General features: G+C 44.2%; 1 protein-coding gene across 43 annotated transcripts in view; it reads right to left on the bottom strand.

The window, feature by feature from the left end:
* The window catches only part of LOC121491656, a 202,647-nt gene that overhangs the window by 180,207 nt on the left and 5,666 nt on the right, over window positions 1-16,774 (bottom strand). For 19 of the 43 annotated variants that reach the window (XR_005988047.1, XR_005988038.1, XR_005988051.1 and 16 more), the window contains exon 1: window positions 517-16,646. The exons of 3 other annotated variants lie outside the window; for them this stretch is intronic. The gene's annotated coding sequence lies outside the window, so the exon portion shown is untranslated. Of the gene's footprint in view, window positions 1-516; window positions 16,647-16,774 lie in introns of those variants that run through there. 21 more of the 43 variants (XR_005988060.1, XR_005988053.1, XM_041756791.1 and 18 more) reach the window with 21 other exon arrangements.

The following is a 16,774-nucleotide window of genomic DNA, read 5'->3' as shown; positions in this document are numbered from 1 at the left end:
AGCAAGCAAATTTAGTCAGTTTATGCAAAACACAAAATGGCATCTGCCATCTGGAAAAATACACCAAAGCCGTGAGCCGTCAAGTCCCTTTCAAGACTTTGGCATGTAAAACCAACATTTTTTTTTTTTAAGTCTGAAAGGTCCATGTGAACTCCCAGTTTCATTAAATATAATTCCCTCTTCCCCATTCCTGCCATTGGCCATCCACTCTCCCAGCACACATACTCCCCCCAGTTAAAATACACATACATATGTACAATTTTCCCCCTTCTCCGAGGTACAAAGATCATTGGGAAGGTGGCTTTGACGACAGAGGGCTTTTTAAAAAGACTTTTTAAATCATAATTTCTTTTACATTTAAAATGATTTAAACAAATGCACTCGCTGTGGTATTGTATACATCTGTATCGGGAGGCTAGTTTTTCACTGACATTCCAGAGGTCCCAAAATTGTGGGGTGACACTGCTGCTGTCTTTATGATCACACCCTTGTGATACTGCCTCCACCAGCACTCACTTCAAGGACGTCCAGCCGACTGAGAACAAGGAGGGCTGCACTCAGGCTTTGCCTCGGTTTCAGGCAGGGCGAGCAGGGCATCCAGGCAGAAATGCGTCCATCACACAGGCGTGGAAAGAAGATGCTGGAGGCACTTACTTAAGAGTTATGGTTAAATGGACAGGAACTGAGACCTGGAAAATCACCAGTGAGGTGTAAGCGGGAAGCTGATCACGCCCCACGGACTGAGAAGGGACAGAAGCATGGCTGAGGATGAACTTAAATACAGGCTTGGAATCAAGGAGTCTGGAGCATCATCAAAAAGAGCAGCTAAAACGAGAACACTGACCAGCACATACGGAACGATAACTAGATGCAGGACGTGATTCCCATGGGCCAGCTACTTCATGCACATTAGATCATTGTCACAACAGCTCTCTGACGGAGGTACTTGACACGTGAGAAAACTGGGATCCAGAGAGGTTAGGTCACACTGTTGGTGGGGGCGTCTACACTTAAAGCTGGGTGGTCCGACTTCAGAGTTTATCCTATAACCACCATGTTTTACAGCCCAGCATATACGTGTAGCTTAAACCTAAAAGATAGATATCATGGGACTTTGAATTTTCTCCTGGGAGTAGAAAAGCAGGTCACTTGTACTTAATGGATTGCTCTGTATTTCCCCGTTCTCTAGAATCAAAATATTTCAAAGGTTGCTGGGCAAAGAAGCTAAAACGTGCTTCATGTGAAGCAAAGAAGGTAAAATTTGGTTAATGAAGAAGACCTGTTTTCTCACGAACAGAGGAGCTTGAGAGGCCAGAAGCCAGCAGGAGGGTCTGAGTGGCAGCCAGGACTGGTCCCAGGGCTGTTCAGATCAGATTTCATTGCTGTGGATGAATAGGATACACCTTTTGTCTGCAACCATCCAGGTCTTCCCAGGTGGATGCCCTTCCAGGGTTGAGGATGATTCCTGAGGTTGGACCTTTGAGAGTAGAGGAGGGCTTGTGGGCTGGGGGGATGGAGACAGGGATGATGAGCTGGGAACGGTTCACTCCCCCAGAGCTGACCTGATCAGAGCGTCAGATTCTGCACTTCTTCCCTTGGCATTGTTTGTTCCCGTGTGTTGGATCCCTGACTGCCTTTTTCAGTTATCCCCACCTCTGCTCAGAAGTGCCTGATGACAGGTTATTTCTCAGTTGCAATAAAACTAGGTGAAGTCTCCTAAAAGTTGGTGTGTTATGCATAACCTGCTTTAACAAAAAGAGGCATAGCTTGGAGTCAGCCAGACCTCGATTAAAACCCTAGCTCTGCTACTTACCAGCTGTGTGACCATGGACAATTTATTTAACTACTTTGGTCCTCAGTTTCCTCATCTGTAAAATGCAAGACACTAGCTAGAAGGATTAGATTGGCTCAGTTCATAATAATAATATTAATTTTTATTATTCAGTATACTTACTAATAATTATTACATAGTATATAGTATATATAGTATTATTATTATTACACGGTATATAGTATATATAGTATATACTATTAATAATAATTATTAATTCTATTATTATACTATACTAACAAATTACTGCTCTCATAAGTGACCATGATAACATCAGATTCTATCACAGTACAAGACCCATTCCTGCCACTTCTGGGGAGTTGCTAAGTTGCTACAGAAATGATGTGACAACGGACTCCAATATATTATTGAAATGACATTCTCCAACTCCAGGGGCTGAGGAGCTTGTTGCTGCCACAGAAGCCCCTTTAGGCCAGTCTTTTGAGTGTCACTTACACCAGTTTGGAAGTAATCTGCTTGCTCGCCCTTCCAGCAAAGGATGTCATGATCAGCTAATGGAAAGTGACAAGAAGGGATATAATGAATGAGAGGGAGTTAAAGTTTGGGATAAAAAAAAAGAGCCTTGTTCTTTTGGGGAATGCACAATGCTAAGCATACCATGTTAAATCGTGCGTGTCAAATAATGGACTAATTAAGAATCTTCGTCCAGTTTTTTTTCACATCTCATTTCTGTTGTCCTTTCGTAGATGTATTTTCAAATTAGCTCTTAGCTCTTTAAATAAGCACCAAGGGGAAAGAAAAAGAAAAAAAAAAAAACTTGTCTATCAGAGAAGCAAAAGATAAATGTAAAAGGAAATGCACCAGGAATGGAGATGAGGGCTTTGCAGGATATGTTGGGAAGTTTTATAATCATAGCAGCAACTTCTTGAATAATGGAATTTAATAACATATAATAAACTATGATCTAGGAGAACTCTGATTCAATCCCACTAATTGTTTGAGCCAGTGAAATGAAGGCAAAGTTTATCGTGCCAACATGCTGCTAATGCCACTGAACACCGCAGGGGACAGACAATTGTTCCCAGCTGCCTACCTCCTCACACCCAGAGGGCACATGGTCCCTGCCCTCCAAACACCAGACTGAATCCTCAACTTTCAATGGCAATCTTAGTTCTAGGACTTTAAAGTCACAGAAATGTAATTTTTGCAATCAACAAACTATTGTATTAAGCTGAGAACAGAGGGGTAACTAGATACAAAGCCTCCAATTAGGTTATAAAAAATAATAACCAATATGCTTTCATGCTAATGCCAAAAAGTACAAAAACCTATAATAAATCTAATTGAGCACATGATCATAAGCACTGTTTTTCTACCTACATAGTTCTGCTATATTAAGGTATACTCCAAATAGAGAAACACATTTTTTTCACTGTTATTGAAAAGTATGTGCATTTTTTTCTTTTTAATTTGGATCATTTTACCAATGTCAAAAAAATGGGGAGGTATAATGAAGAAAAATGATTTTCTCTGTCATTACTCATTGATTATGTTTAAGCATAAAAATGAAGGAAGGAATTGCAGCAATTATCTGGATAATTCAGATCTCCCCCAAAAGATTAGAGGTCTCTGATAAAAACATATTGTTTTTGCCTGAATTATTCAGATAATAGCCTTAGTTTTCACCTTTATGAGTGTGGATCAGGCTATTGATGAAAACTCTTTTGAAATCATTTAAAGGAGTTTTGTTTCTTTTGGGGGGGGTTTTCTGACGATTCAGGGTATGACTTCTTTGTACCTAAACTTTAATGTACATCAAAAATACAATCTAAAATTCTACAGAACGTTTTGCAAAGCAGCCACTTGAATGACTATATCTAAAAAAAAAAAAAACCAAACAACCAATAAACCATAACAAATGTGAAGAATAGATATTACCTTCCTTTTCCCAAAGAAGTCCGTGAAATCTTGGTTACTCTGTGGGGCAAAAAGGGGAATGAAATCCCTCTGTAAACTGATAGTCTAAAACCAGGAAAATTAGTCTTGTGCCACGGCTGTGAGACGCTAATAAAGAAAACATCGTTAGAAGAGATTAAGGTTCAAATCAAGGTCAGAAAAGAGACTGGTTGAGGAAAACTGCCATGTCCCATTGCGTGGCAGCCTCGGTGAGACAGTTTGCCCCTGAATCAGTCTTAGGTTGAAAAATTACACTGTTGGGGTTAATAAAGAGGCTGGGCATTTGTTTGGACTGAGACTTCAATTAAAATGTTATTTGGGGCAGCCAGAGCTAATGTCTTGCTTAGAGGTAAACTGAACTGCCTTTTAAGAGGTTGGAAAAAAAAGACGCAGCAGAAGAAGAAAAAAGACCACCTAATCTGTCAAAGACCCTGAATAACTGGCAGGAAGAATTGTGTTTGCTGGACCTGTGCCCAACTCAGCAGTGAGCATTCTTAAGGGTTTTGTGACATCATCTGGGGCAGCTGAGGTTTTCGGAGTTTGTGATTGTTGCGCTGGGTGAGGAATCTACCGTTCAGCTGAGCCTTCTTGGAGACAAAGAAAAAAAATCTGGGTGGTGTAATATGCCAAGGTTTGGGCTTGGGGGGTTGTTTTTTTGTTTTTGTTTTTGTTTTTTAATGCCACAAAAGAGGTAGAACCAAGAATTCTGGAGTTTTAGTCTCATGATTCTAGCCCAGAAACAAAAATTGATGAATACAGTTAATTGAATTTCTCGGTCCATACCAATTCGCCCACAGTTAAACAAAACCACCAAAGTTTGCTTTCATTTCACTTCTTTAGGGTAAATGAAAATCCACCCTGAATGAGCTCCTTCTTCTCTATATTCACTCCTATATTCCACAGAGATTCATTAAACATGTTTACTCTGGCCAGCATCAGGCATACCTTGGTCAACAAAGCAGACACATTTTCCAGCCTTTATGAGGCTTATAGCTTGAGGGAAGGGAGAGCAGTCAATATGTAAAAAGATAAGTAAATATATAATTACAAACTGGTAAGAGTGAAGGAAAGAGTGTGAAGTTGGAAATATATTCCGTTTCTTTCTGATCTTTTTCTTACCCAAAGCCCTGAGCAGCAATGATTGGAAGACCTCTGATTAGTGCACAAGGTGGTTGAGGGAGCTGGTTAAGGGTAGATAGAAACTATGTGATTTTCTGTTGGGGAGTCTGGGATCTGGTTGTGGAGATAAACAGTGTGATACACAAGAGAGAAAGGGGTGGGACAGACAAAATAGCGGGGATTAGAGCCAAAATGAACTTAGAGTATGGACTTCGATTGGTTTTTTTTTCTGTCCAAAGACTGGTGTGAACAAAGCAATAGACTCCTATAAAAGTGCAGAACCAGAAAGGCCCCCCCCCCCAGGACGGGGAAAGACACTGCTTCATGGGAGAAGTGGGGCCAGGTGACAGCCCAATAGGAAAGGTGTGCTAGGGTCCACAGAAGAGAATGGGAACCATTCCTATTGCTCATCTCCTTCATGCTGTGCAAACTGTTTTTAACCAAGACTAGAGAATGGACCCGATTTGTCTGAATCTCAATTCACACAGAGCCCCAATGTCCAATTCTCACATTCAGACTAAAGAATAAAATTGTGAGAGCATGAACTTCCCTCTTTCCCCATTCCACCAAAATTGAAACACAATAAAACTAATAGAGTATGTTTGGTCTTCAGAATATTTGTTACGAAGACAAGGTTGGTTGAAAGAAAAGTGGTAGGTGGTGCCTTAAGCCTGAGCCATCATGCAAAATGGGAAGATAACACTTTGAAAGGAAGATGCCAAAATATGAGATCATTGCAATGGGAACCAGAGCACCAGCAAGCTGAGAAGCAACACAACATCATGAGGGCTACGTCTGTCCAAGTTGTGGCAAAATCTGCCAAGCCCAGATTGACTTCATTAGTCACTTCGACGCACAGAGATCACAGAAAAATTTCTCCTCCTCCTCACTGAGAAATGGTTGATCATTGGTATAAATAGGGCTGATTAGAACATCAATTCTTCAAAGCATAAATATTTCATTCACCAACCAGTTGCCTTTTTGCCCAGGGCAATTAAGAAGAAAATGTGCAACGCTACCACACAAAAGGTGCGATTATAGTCAACTCTAACAGGGACTTAGGTTCGACGTGGATTCCTACAGAATGTGGGGTGAACACACAGGCAGACGTTGTCAGGGATACAGTCAGGGAACTTGGGGAGAAGTAGGCATAACTGGATTAGCCTTATTCAACCCTTTGCTCCTTCAGATCTACTTGAACCAACATGATTTTCATTCAGCAAATATTTGTCAGGTACTTTTGTAGATGTGGGGCATTGTGTTGGGCATCAGGAATTCTCCCCGAATGAAACAACCAAAGGCTTTCCCTCTTATCATTCCCAACTTATCTTCAGCCCTCTCTGTCCCCTTACCCAGTTTAACTACTGTCCCGAGTCTTTCTCACTGTCTGACATTATATCGCATCTATATTTCCTTCTTTTTTAAAAAAGAGATTTTATTAACTTATTCATGGGAGACACTTATTTATGAGAGAGAAAGAGAGGGGCAGAGACACAGGCAGAGGGAGAAGCAGACCCCATGCAGGGAGCTTGACGTGGGACTCGATCCCAGGAACGCGTGATCACGCCCTGAGCCAACGGCAGATGCTCAACTGCTGAGCCACCCAGGCATCCCTATATTTGCTTCTTGCTCACTGCCTCACTCACGAGCTCCATGGGCAGAGACTCCGTCTTCCTGTGTGGTAGTCCCAACATGTAGGCCACATTAAGATCTCAGAGAATATCTGTTGGATGAATAAGACTTACATTCAAATAATTAATTTCACTTGTGGTAAGCAGAATAAAAGAAAACTTTAGGTGATGTGAGCCTGTATTCTTCCAGCATCTAACCTAAGAAATGAGGGAGGCCTTTCCTGCACAAAGGACTTTGAAGTGGGACCCAAAAGAAAGGAGCTCGTCTGGAGGAGCGGTCTGGGGAGAGCTTGCACACACAGCAGCAACATACGTATAAGGGCGTTAGTGGCACTAAAAGATCAAGAGATTCTGGGAGGATGGGCAGTTCCAGGAGATGAGGCAGGAGCCCAGGACAGGAGCCAGATTATGCAAAGTTTTGTCAGGCACATTCAGGATTTTGGACTTTTTCCTAAGAGCAATATGAAGAGTTTTAGGCAGTGACATGATCACAATTCCCAATTCATGAATCTCTTTAATAAGCACAAAAGCAAGCCTTTAAATCTGAGCATCTGAAACTGACTGGGCGTAAGAAACGACTGGAATATTGCAGCATGCGGAGAAGAGGCAAGTATAAAGATCTAGCCATGTTTGTTGGGCATATACCAGAGGCACCACATTATAACTGGCAACAGCAAACAGATGAGAATCTTGGGGGGTGGGGGTTTCCTAAGAAATTGTAATCTAGCTACAGAAGGGCAATGACTACCCATGGAAAACCTAAAGGAAACTGAGAAATCACAAATGAGCAAGTTCTGCTTGTCTCTTTCCTGTGTTGAGGCCATCATGGCTACATCAGGCCCTTCCTGGTCTAGCAGGACAAACTTTGGCTGCCTCTTCCTCCACCAGGCCTCCTCTGGCACTCTGAACTCCACAGTAAGAGACCTCCTCTGGCTTGCCAAGCACAGAAGCAGTGTGTCTCCCCCATCCCTACACGAGCTGCCTGTCAGTCCTATCCCTCACTCCATCTTCATGGTGTCTCCTGACGCTGTTGGTGTCTCATCCAGGACATGACACCAGGTCAGTGCCCGAAAAATATTTGTTGGATTGATATTAGGGTGTGCTATAATGTCACTTTACTATACCTCTGCAGCAAACGTTTATGGAGTGCCTACTTTGCACACAGTATTGAGGCCTTTTCATGCATTCTCATTTAATCTCTACAACAATCTCATTAGGCAAGTGTGATTATGCCCAGTTGGCAGACAAGGAAACTAAGGCTCAGAGAGGTACAGTGATTTGCTTAAGATTTCTCTCACTATGCAACAGGGACCCGCACTTCTGTTCCTCTCCTAAGCCCGTGGCCTGATTAATTAACTAAGCTTATGCTCACCTTCTCCCTGAAGGCTTCCTTGATACTCTCAGCTTCCATGAAGCTAAGTCTAGAGGCTCCTAAAGTATTTTGTGTCAACATGTATTCATAACCATCAGACCTAATGTCTTCTCAACCACACTGTGACTGCCTCAGATGGGTCTTACTTATCATTATTGTCAATGCAGAGCACGGTGTCTGGCACACGATACGGGTGTAAATTAATATTTGTTCAAGAATAAATGGATGGATGAATAAACTCAAAGGCGATCTAATATAAATTCTAAATTCGCCCTTTAAGAAGCTCATTAAGAAAATACATTATACACAAATCCTAACAGATAAATTGAAGAATGAGCATTCATGTTAACAAAAATTTGACCCCACCTATCCTTTCCCCTGCTTCCATTCACCACAATGTTCGTTTACATACTGGTTTCTCTGGTAAATTGAGAATCTGGTTTATTTTCAAAATTAGAGATACCAATATTGTACCATTACATAAAGAGAGAAAAGGGAATCGTGAAGACATTTCTATGACTACACATGAGTCACGGGGCTATGCACAAGCTGAGAGGACATGCAGTTGAGGAGCAAGCAAAAAAGAGAATTATTCACTGACACCTGATTTTCCCTCAGAATGATCGAAAAAAGCTATATTCCATTTAAAAAAGGAAGGAAGATGAGAGATATTGCTTTTTAAACTTGGACTACATCCCATAGAAATACTTAACGCAAACACACAAAAGCCAAAATATTCCAAACCAGCCACAACTCAGAAGCTGGAATCTCCCCGACAAGATTACTATACGAGAAACAGCATGTTTATTGGCTCATAAAAGACATGTCACCTAACAATTCATAACAGGGGGTCTGAGGGAAATAACTCACCCATTGTGAAGTCAATGTTCAAATCAATATCCCTTGGGGAGAAAAATATTGCTCATTGATGGAGATTGATTTTTCTTTTTCTTAAGAAATTCTCGAGGGGTAAACAACATTTTTTCATAGTGAATGTAACTAAACATGCCAATGTCAAGGTCTACATCTCCCTATCCTCATTAATATGATACCCAAAAATTATTAGTGTAATTATAGAAGCCTTTCAACTTGTTGGGAAATAGATTCTAGTCCCATTTTTTAAAAAGCTCATTTTAATATCCAAGCAACATGACCACACAGAGAAGTTGATGTATGTCCTCTGCTTTACTTAACAGCACTCTTATAGATGAGACACTTTTCGATATTTTAAAACAATCGAAAGTTAACATAAAACGCAAGAAAACTGGGTCCTAGATTTGTTTACCTGCAAATTAAATGACTAGTTTTTTTAAAAATTCCTCACTATTTTTCTTCTTACCTTTCCCATTCCCACTTGTACCCCCAAATGATCATAGCAACATTGAATCGAGCCATTTACCAACTTCCTTCATGGGAGCAGGAAGTTTTAATGAGCAAACAGAAAAAGAAGGCTGGATCTAATGAGTTTTATATTTAACATGTTGCTTCGGGCTTGTGAATCTTCTAGACTTATTTAAAAGGCTGTAGTAGGTCATATTTTTTAATTCAGAGATTATCTTCTTAAGTCAAACGTGTGACCAAAAGAAAGCTTGCCTTCTACCCTTTTAAAACTCAAAAGTTGCATAAGAAAGGACAGATGGATGGTTTGAGGAAAAAAGAAATGTCATTCAATTAATGTTTGTTGAAAAGGGTGTTACAGATCATTGGCAGAAATTCCACTCATTGGCAACTCCCCCAAGCAGCCAAGGATTAATTGAGCACCCAGACTACTGAGTTCTATTAGGAGGGGAGAATGATGTGTTGGTGATCACAGAGGCTGAGCTGTGGGACCAACAGAAGTGTAAATGCATGAACCATCTCCGACATGCAGGAATAACACCACTGATACCTTAGTAACCAAGCATTCAATTTTTGTTATTTTTCTCCTGGGACAGAGATGGGTTCATATCAAACCACTACTTTTGTACCCCAGTTCCTCAGTATCTAAAAGAATATATTTTTCTTTTCTTTTTTTTTTTTTTGAAAGATTTTATTTATCTACTTGAGAGAGAGAGAGAGAGAGCAGACTCCCCACTGAGCAGGGAGCCTGACATGGGGCTCGATCCGGGGACCCCAGGATCATGACCTAAGCTGAAAGTAGGGACTTAACCAACTGAGCCACCCAGGAGCCCCAGGAACTTGTTTTTCAAATGCCTTGAGTAGACAAAATTACAGGGAAAGTTCATGGACTGGCATCCAGTTGTGACCTACAGCTTGACCTTAGGAAAAATTCAAATCACATTTAAATACTGATTTTTTTCATCTAATAGTATAACTAACAGCATATCAAAACACACTAGATGCTGTACAGAACAACAAAGCAAAGCAAAAGAAAAAAATGAAATTAAAAACAATTTAAGACCTAAGCCCCTCTTCCTAAAAATTTGCTTCTGTAGGAAGTAAAAATAACTTGATCTACCAGAAAGACCAAAATCAATATTTATTAGTCCCTTAAACTTCTACTTATTTAAAGTTGAAAAAATTATTTCCATGCTTTGGTAGGGCTACGTGGTTGTTTATCCCTTAAGATGCGTTTCTGCTTTTACCACAAATTGAAGAGGCATTGACATTGAGAACCTAAGAATAGGAATATCCACAGACACTGGGAATAAACTACAAACTGATGAGGAAAGCAGGAAAGAAAAGATATGGTCCTCTAGGAAAAGTGAGGTAGTAACGATCAGAACACATCTGGGATTTGACTCAAACGGACCTGGAACCAGAATGGATCTCCAAGCTGTTTCATACACAACACAGACACACACACACACACATACACACACACACAGAGAGAGAGAGAGAGAGAGAGAGAGAGAGAGAGAGAGATTTCCAAAAGTGAAATCTGCAGGAGTCATCCAAAGAAGTGAGCCTAAGAAAAGACTTCACTGGCAGGTACAAACAGAACTTTACACCCCTTTCTATGTGTGATCTAAGAGTGGGGTCTATTGAAAGGTTCCAGCTAACCCTCCCACTGAAGCAGGGTTCTGAAGGTGTCAGCAGGATTTGGTTGACTAGACCATTAATGGAGCTTCGGTTAATTATTGACTGATTAAGGATTTACCTTATCTTTCCATCAGGAGCTGGCTCAAGACTTAACGGTAAGCAATTTAGAGCCAGGGTGAACCTACCCACGTGGTTTTTGGTTTGTTTCTCTCTCTCTCTCTCTCTCTCTCTCTCTCTCTTTCTAATTCTCCTTTGGGTCACTTTAGCTTGTCTCTCCCTATAATTCACATTCAGGTCAGAATGGTTGGTCCTTACAGCACTTGAGAGTCTTCAAAAGGACTGAGGACTGAAGAGGGGCCTAGGGGCTGGGTTTCGGGTGAGGAGCAGTGAGCAGCATCCAGGCACAAAGGCCCAGAGAACTGCTGCCTTTTGCAAGACTTTGCTTATTGATGCAGGTTTCCCCCATTAAGCCCCTGGGAGAAAAGCAAGGCCTTTTTGTCTCTAAAAGTGCTGGTGATGCTCTGCTTCTGGATGGGGATCAGCGCCCCCCCCACCCCCGCACCCCTCCCCTGCAAGGCGGCCTGGCCTCTCTGCTGAAGGTCTCTTGGCAAAGCCAGGGAATCAGCACGGGCGGCTTGGGCCCAGCTGCCCCAGATAAGAGGTGGCCCGTGTTAATGTACAGGCTTCCTCTGCACCTCTGCAGGGCCTTCCTTTTCCAAACAGTCTCCCTTTAATGTTGGCGAATGTTGTTTTTCCATTGACTCAACATCTCGCCTCTGGTGGTCAGCCAGTGGGGAAAGTAAGAGCGGGGGAGGGAGCCAGGCCAAAGCCAGAGACAGAGGGCTGGTCAGCCGTATTTCCAAACACGCTAGACACCTGCTTTGGAAAGACAGTGCCCGAGCCTAAAATTCTTGCTTCCTCTTGATTGAGATCAGCCTTTTGTTCCCTGCAGATCTGTGATAGGCCCTGGGGGAGGAGGGCCCCCCAGGATCCTACCCCCTCCGGCGGGGGTTACTTCAACGTGGAAACTACCGTAAGGGATTCACAACTTTTCTCTAAGTATCCAGCTGTCTTCTCAGAAGGAAAGAAAGACTAAGAGAGTTCTTTGGGGTGCGCTGAAAAGGGAAAAGAAATTCTAAGAGAGATGAAAGAGAAGAGGGAAAGTGAGCAGGTGAGGGAAAGAAGTTACTAAAGAGAAAAGAAAGGGAAAGTGAGCAATGGGGTTAGGTGGAAACCAAACCAGAAGCCTGGAAATGCAAGGCAAATGGGAGAGAATGAGAGGTTAGAATAAGAAGGAAGGTGGGGGGGAGGGAAAGGGCCGTTGAAAAATAAAATCTGAAATGCGAGTGTTAGCCAGAAGCTCGGGTTTTCCAGCCGCAAGACCGACCCTGGGCTGGGGATTGGAGGGCAGTCCCCCTCCGGGGCTTCTCCGGGCCACTCGAGGTCAAAGGGCATCTTCAAAACCCAATCTTGATTAGAGCCAGCTAAATGTTTTGACTTGAAGGAGACACGAAGGATTAAAAAGCAAAATAGAGCAGCATGAGTAAGAAAGAAACAGGAAAAGAAAGAAAATTAAAAAAAAAAAAAAACAACACCTCACGGGAGACACAAAGGGAATGATAGAAAACACTTCTGAATCAGCTAGTCATCTACTAACAAGCTGCAAAGATTTCCAATGACAAGTTGTCACATTAGTTTAGTGAAACTGAAGCCGCACTTATCCCCTTTCCTGTGCTTAATCTCTCCCTGCGTGCCACAAAAACATGCTACCACGTTTAATAGGATTAGTTTCGTTCACTTTCTCCCCCCACCCCTTTTATTTTTTACAATTCTATTTTCAGCAATACAGGGATCCTTGAATTCATCGACTTCCTGCAGCGCACAGCAAAACCTGGCATGCATGGTTTTTACCCTTTTAAAGACTCTATTTGAATCTGAAGAATGTAATTTGACTATTTTGTACCTTTTCTCCCCCCATGAATTACTTTCTCCTCATGGAAATCTCCATAGCTTAGAGGGTGGGGGAGGGGGTGTGGATGGTCGAAGGGTAGAGACAGAACCAGGGGCCAGGAGAAAGCTGACAAAGCCCAGTCTTGCGGAGGGGTCTTGTGCCCGAGGAGAAACTGTTCTAGCTCTGAGCACGGGCCAACCTGGGTGCCAATCCTGACTGCTACTTCCTGGCTCTGTGGCCTTGAGCAAGGGGCGAAACCTTCCCCCCTCTCAGTCTACTCATCCGTACAGTAGGGATGATTCTTCTCAGAGCTGTGGAGAGACCTACACTTAATATACTTTATTTCTTCACTTCTAAGTTTCACTTTTTCTCACACTGAGATAAATCCATGGTGCATTTAAAGTCCTCAGGTTTTCTTTTTCTCTCAAAAGCCGTTTTTAGATAGCCTGAGCGTCCTATCATCAATGGCGTTTTAGAATGAGGAAAATGGCGGCACTGAGCCTCCCACATGTGGCACAGTCACCACATTGGAGGTGCTCAATAAGTGCTGAAATACCTATCAGTGCTTGTTGCTATGTCTGTTTGCCTCCTTCTCAATTCTCCCTGAAAGAACACCAGGATATTGAGAGGAGGAGGTGTGGACACTTTGCCCCTCCTCCGGATTCTTTCACACTTGTGCTCCTAATTGAAGTTTCAGAAACCCAACTAAATCAAACACATAACTACCCACCCGTGTTGACCAAGACCCTAAGTCTTCCAGTTGGTTCTGCTCCCTCAACACGGTCACCCGCTGCCATTCTTAGCCATCCATGTGCTGCAAACATTAGTTATCTGTTGAATTGTATTATTCCGTTTTTCTTTGAGTCCACTTAGGGTTACGCACCCCCTCGTGCCCTGTACCTGCTCCCAGGCACCACCACCAGAAGATTAGTGTGGAGGAGATGCCTTAGCTGTGAGGGAAAAGAAGAGGGCCGATGACCTGGGGTGAGGGGAGCCATACAGGGCCCAGAGCAGGGATTGAGGCCTGCAGGGGAGGCCCCTGCTGGGGGTGAAGAGCCCAGTCTGCAGAAGAAGGGGGAAGCAGGGAGCCAGGTGCTGCTGCTGTACACCTGCTGGCCCTCATGGCCCCAGGGCCCAGGCAGCAGCTTCCAAGCACAGCCCCAGGCCTTCTTGTCAAGCCAGGAGGAGCAAGCCAGCCAGTGGCTTCGGAAGTTTCAGCAGGCTAGTGAGGGCCTGAGGAAGTCTTGTCACTACGCCCTTCACCTGGCATGAGCAAAGGTCCCATGTAGCCTCATGACCTTTTCTTCGGCTGCCTCCTCATTGGCCCTCCAGACACACTTCTACCCCCCAGTCAGCCCTCAGTGAGCCACCTCACAGAGGAACTGGTGTTCCTGGTCTCCTTCCAGTCACAGGCACCCCCAAGTGCAGTCTCTCCCTATTTCTGCTCCCTTGGAACCCAGGGCCTCTCTGACTTGTACTCTGCAGGGCATATACCTACACTCTCTCTCCTCACCCCCGCCCACTCCACTCCCACCCCCACCAACACCTCTTCCTACCCAACCCTTGCTGCTCCAAACTCTGCCCTCCACTCCCCATTCTACCCAGCTCATCCTCTGCCACCCCCCACCCCCCACCCCCGCCGACCCTTCCACCTCCCCCAATCTCTCTACCTGGATCTCATATATAGGCCAAAGTGCTGCTTCTACCCTGGGAGTGAGAAGTCAGTGTCACCTGTGTCCCAACAGTTTGGCCCCACATGTGTGTTTCCCTACAGTTGTCTTGAGGTTTTTTGTTTTATCCTCTAGAGTCACAGGCATTTCCCCCAGGTCCAGAGAGCAGCAATCTTCCACACTTGCCCAAAGATATCCACAAACCCTAGGAGGACAGGCTTCGAGGGGCGATGCTTGAACTCTCTCTTCATTCAGGGAGTGCCTCCTCCCAACCCCTGAGTTCATTCACTAAGGACTGGTCCCGCAGATGCTCCAAGCTGGCAATCTGTCCCTTATCCTGGCCCAAGAAACACCCTAATTACTTATCTCAAGCTTGTGGAGGGTACCAGCAAATACCTTTTTGGGGATGTATAATTAGCTACTCACAGCCATCTCCAGTTCTAAAACTGTCAGCCTTCTTGATGTTTCTCTGCTCGTTGAGCGTGTTCCCTTTCTCTGGCTTTCTTCCTCTCACACTACTGCAGAGTCACAGCCAGGGATGGCACCTGCCCGCCTATCTTTCTTTGCCTTCTCACAGCTGTCTTTGGCTGGGCCCCCTCGTAATGATGTTGGGGTGTGCTTGTGTTCATTGGTTTGAACCGAAGTTCGTGAAGGGTTGTAGTTTACAGAGATTTGGGGCAGTCGTTCATTCAGACATGTAAAAATATACCACAGATGATACACATTTGTTTTAGCTTTACCTAGGATTGTTGATCTTTTTTCCCCTTCTTCTTGTTCCCTTCTTGAATAGAACTTTTTGTCCTGCAGTTTCATTGGTTCCTTCTGGAGGAAAGGTTTGCCATCTATAAAGCAGTGAAGGTGAAAGGACCAAAACAAGAAAGAAAGAAAGAAAAAAGCAGACTTCAGATCAGTAAATGATTCCTGTCTGCCAGGATGGTCAGTTCTAGGTCCAAGAGCACAGAGCTTAGCTGCCAAACAGGCACTAATCCTATGGTTTCCACCCTAAAAGGTGAGAGGTGTATACATAAAGAGCCCAAAGCAGCACCTATGCATATGCTAAAATGTGCATATGTGTACATATCAAATGACAATCCTTTTAGCTTCATCAAAATAGTTGGGGGAGGGAGTTCTGTATAAGAGGAGTCTGGATCAGTGTGAGTGTGTAGAGCACATACTTGTAGGCAAAATAGGTTCACTGAGCACCAGCCATGTGCTGAGCAATTTTACTTAAAGAAAATTCGCTGCAACTCTGTAAGTTGGATATTATCCCCACTTACCAGATGAAAAGAACTGAGGCTCAAAGAGATTAAGTAACACACCTAAGGTCCCAGAAGTCAGTCACTGAGTAGTAATTGGAAACACAGCATGACCCCCAGATGCCCAGGTCCTCCCACGGATTGCCTGGCTGGGATGGGCCCAGAAATCTTTGTTTTTTAAAAGCTCCCTTGGTGATTCTTGATTACTCGCCACTCTCGGGAACCACAGCTCCACATCAAACCATCCTGCTATCCCTGTCACCGGTCTTACCGCTGAGCAGCCCTCTCCATGTTGGATAAAACATTTAAAACATATTTAAATAGCAATTTCGAAAAACTCTGCAGCATATGGATTTTCCTTTTGATCTCAAAATGATGACAAACAGACACTTAGATACTTCATAAAAGAAATATCACCAGAAAAATTACAGAAATCTGCCTTTCAACTTTGTCTTGCTCTAATTTAAACAAAATGCAACTTTCCAGAGTCTCTCTCGCTCCCCCGCACCCCACCACCCCACCACCATCACCACCAAATAAATCCAAACTGGGAGTTTCCTTCTCTTTTTCCTCTGTTGCCAGGCCTACACCTATTTACCTCTAGCCCGCTCCCGAGTAAAACCCTAGTACGAAGGACAGGAAGGATGACTTAAGTCCTATCACCCCCAAATCGCCAAAAGCCACCCCGCATGGAGCACCCCCCCCCAGGGGAATTCACACCCTGGACTTGGAAGACCAAAGAAAGGAGCTGGAGTAATCTCAGGCCAAATGTCCTGAGATTAAAAGAAGGGGGAGGGGAGGTTTGCAACCCTTCCGACGCGCGCCTTGGGGAGGGCCCCCCTCGCGCAGGTGGAGCGCGTCCCCGGTGCGGGCGCGCGGCCGCGGGAAAGGCCCCGCAGCAACAGGCGGGCGGCGGGCGGCGGGCGTCGGGCTGGGGGAGGGGCGGCGAGGGCGTGCGCCAGGGCGGGGGCGGGGGCGGGGGCGGGGGCGGGGGCCCGGCGGCGTCGGGGGTCCCCGGCCCGCGCAGCGCGGGGAGCAGGTGGCT

Source organism: Vulpes lagopus, chromosome 1 (assembly GCF_018345385.1).
Source record: "Vulpes lagopus strain Blue_001 chromosome 1, ASM1834538v1, whole genome shotgun sequence".
Taxonomy (NCBI): domain Eukaryota; kingdom Metazoa; phylum Chordata; class Mammalia; order Carnivora; family Canidae; genus Vulpes; species Vulpes lagopus.
The sequence above is the reverse complement of the archived record's forward strand: the minus strand, read 5'-3'. Positions and strand labels throughout refer to the sequence as shown.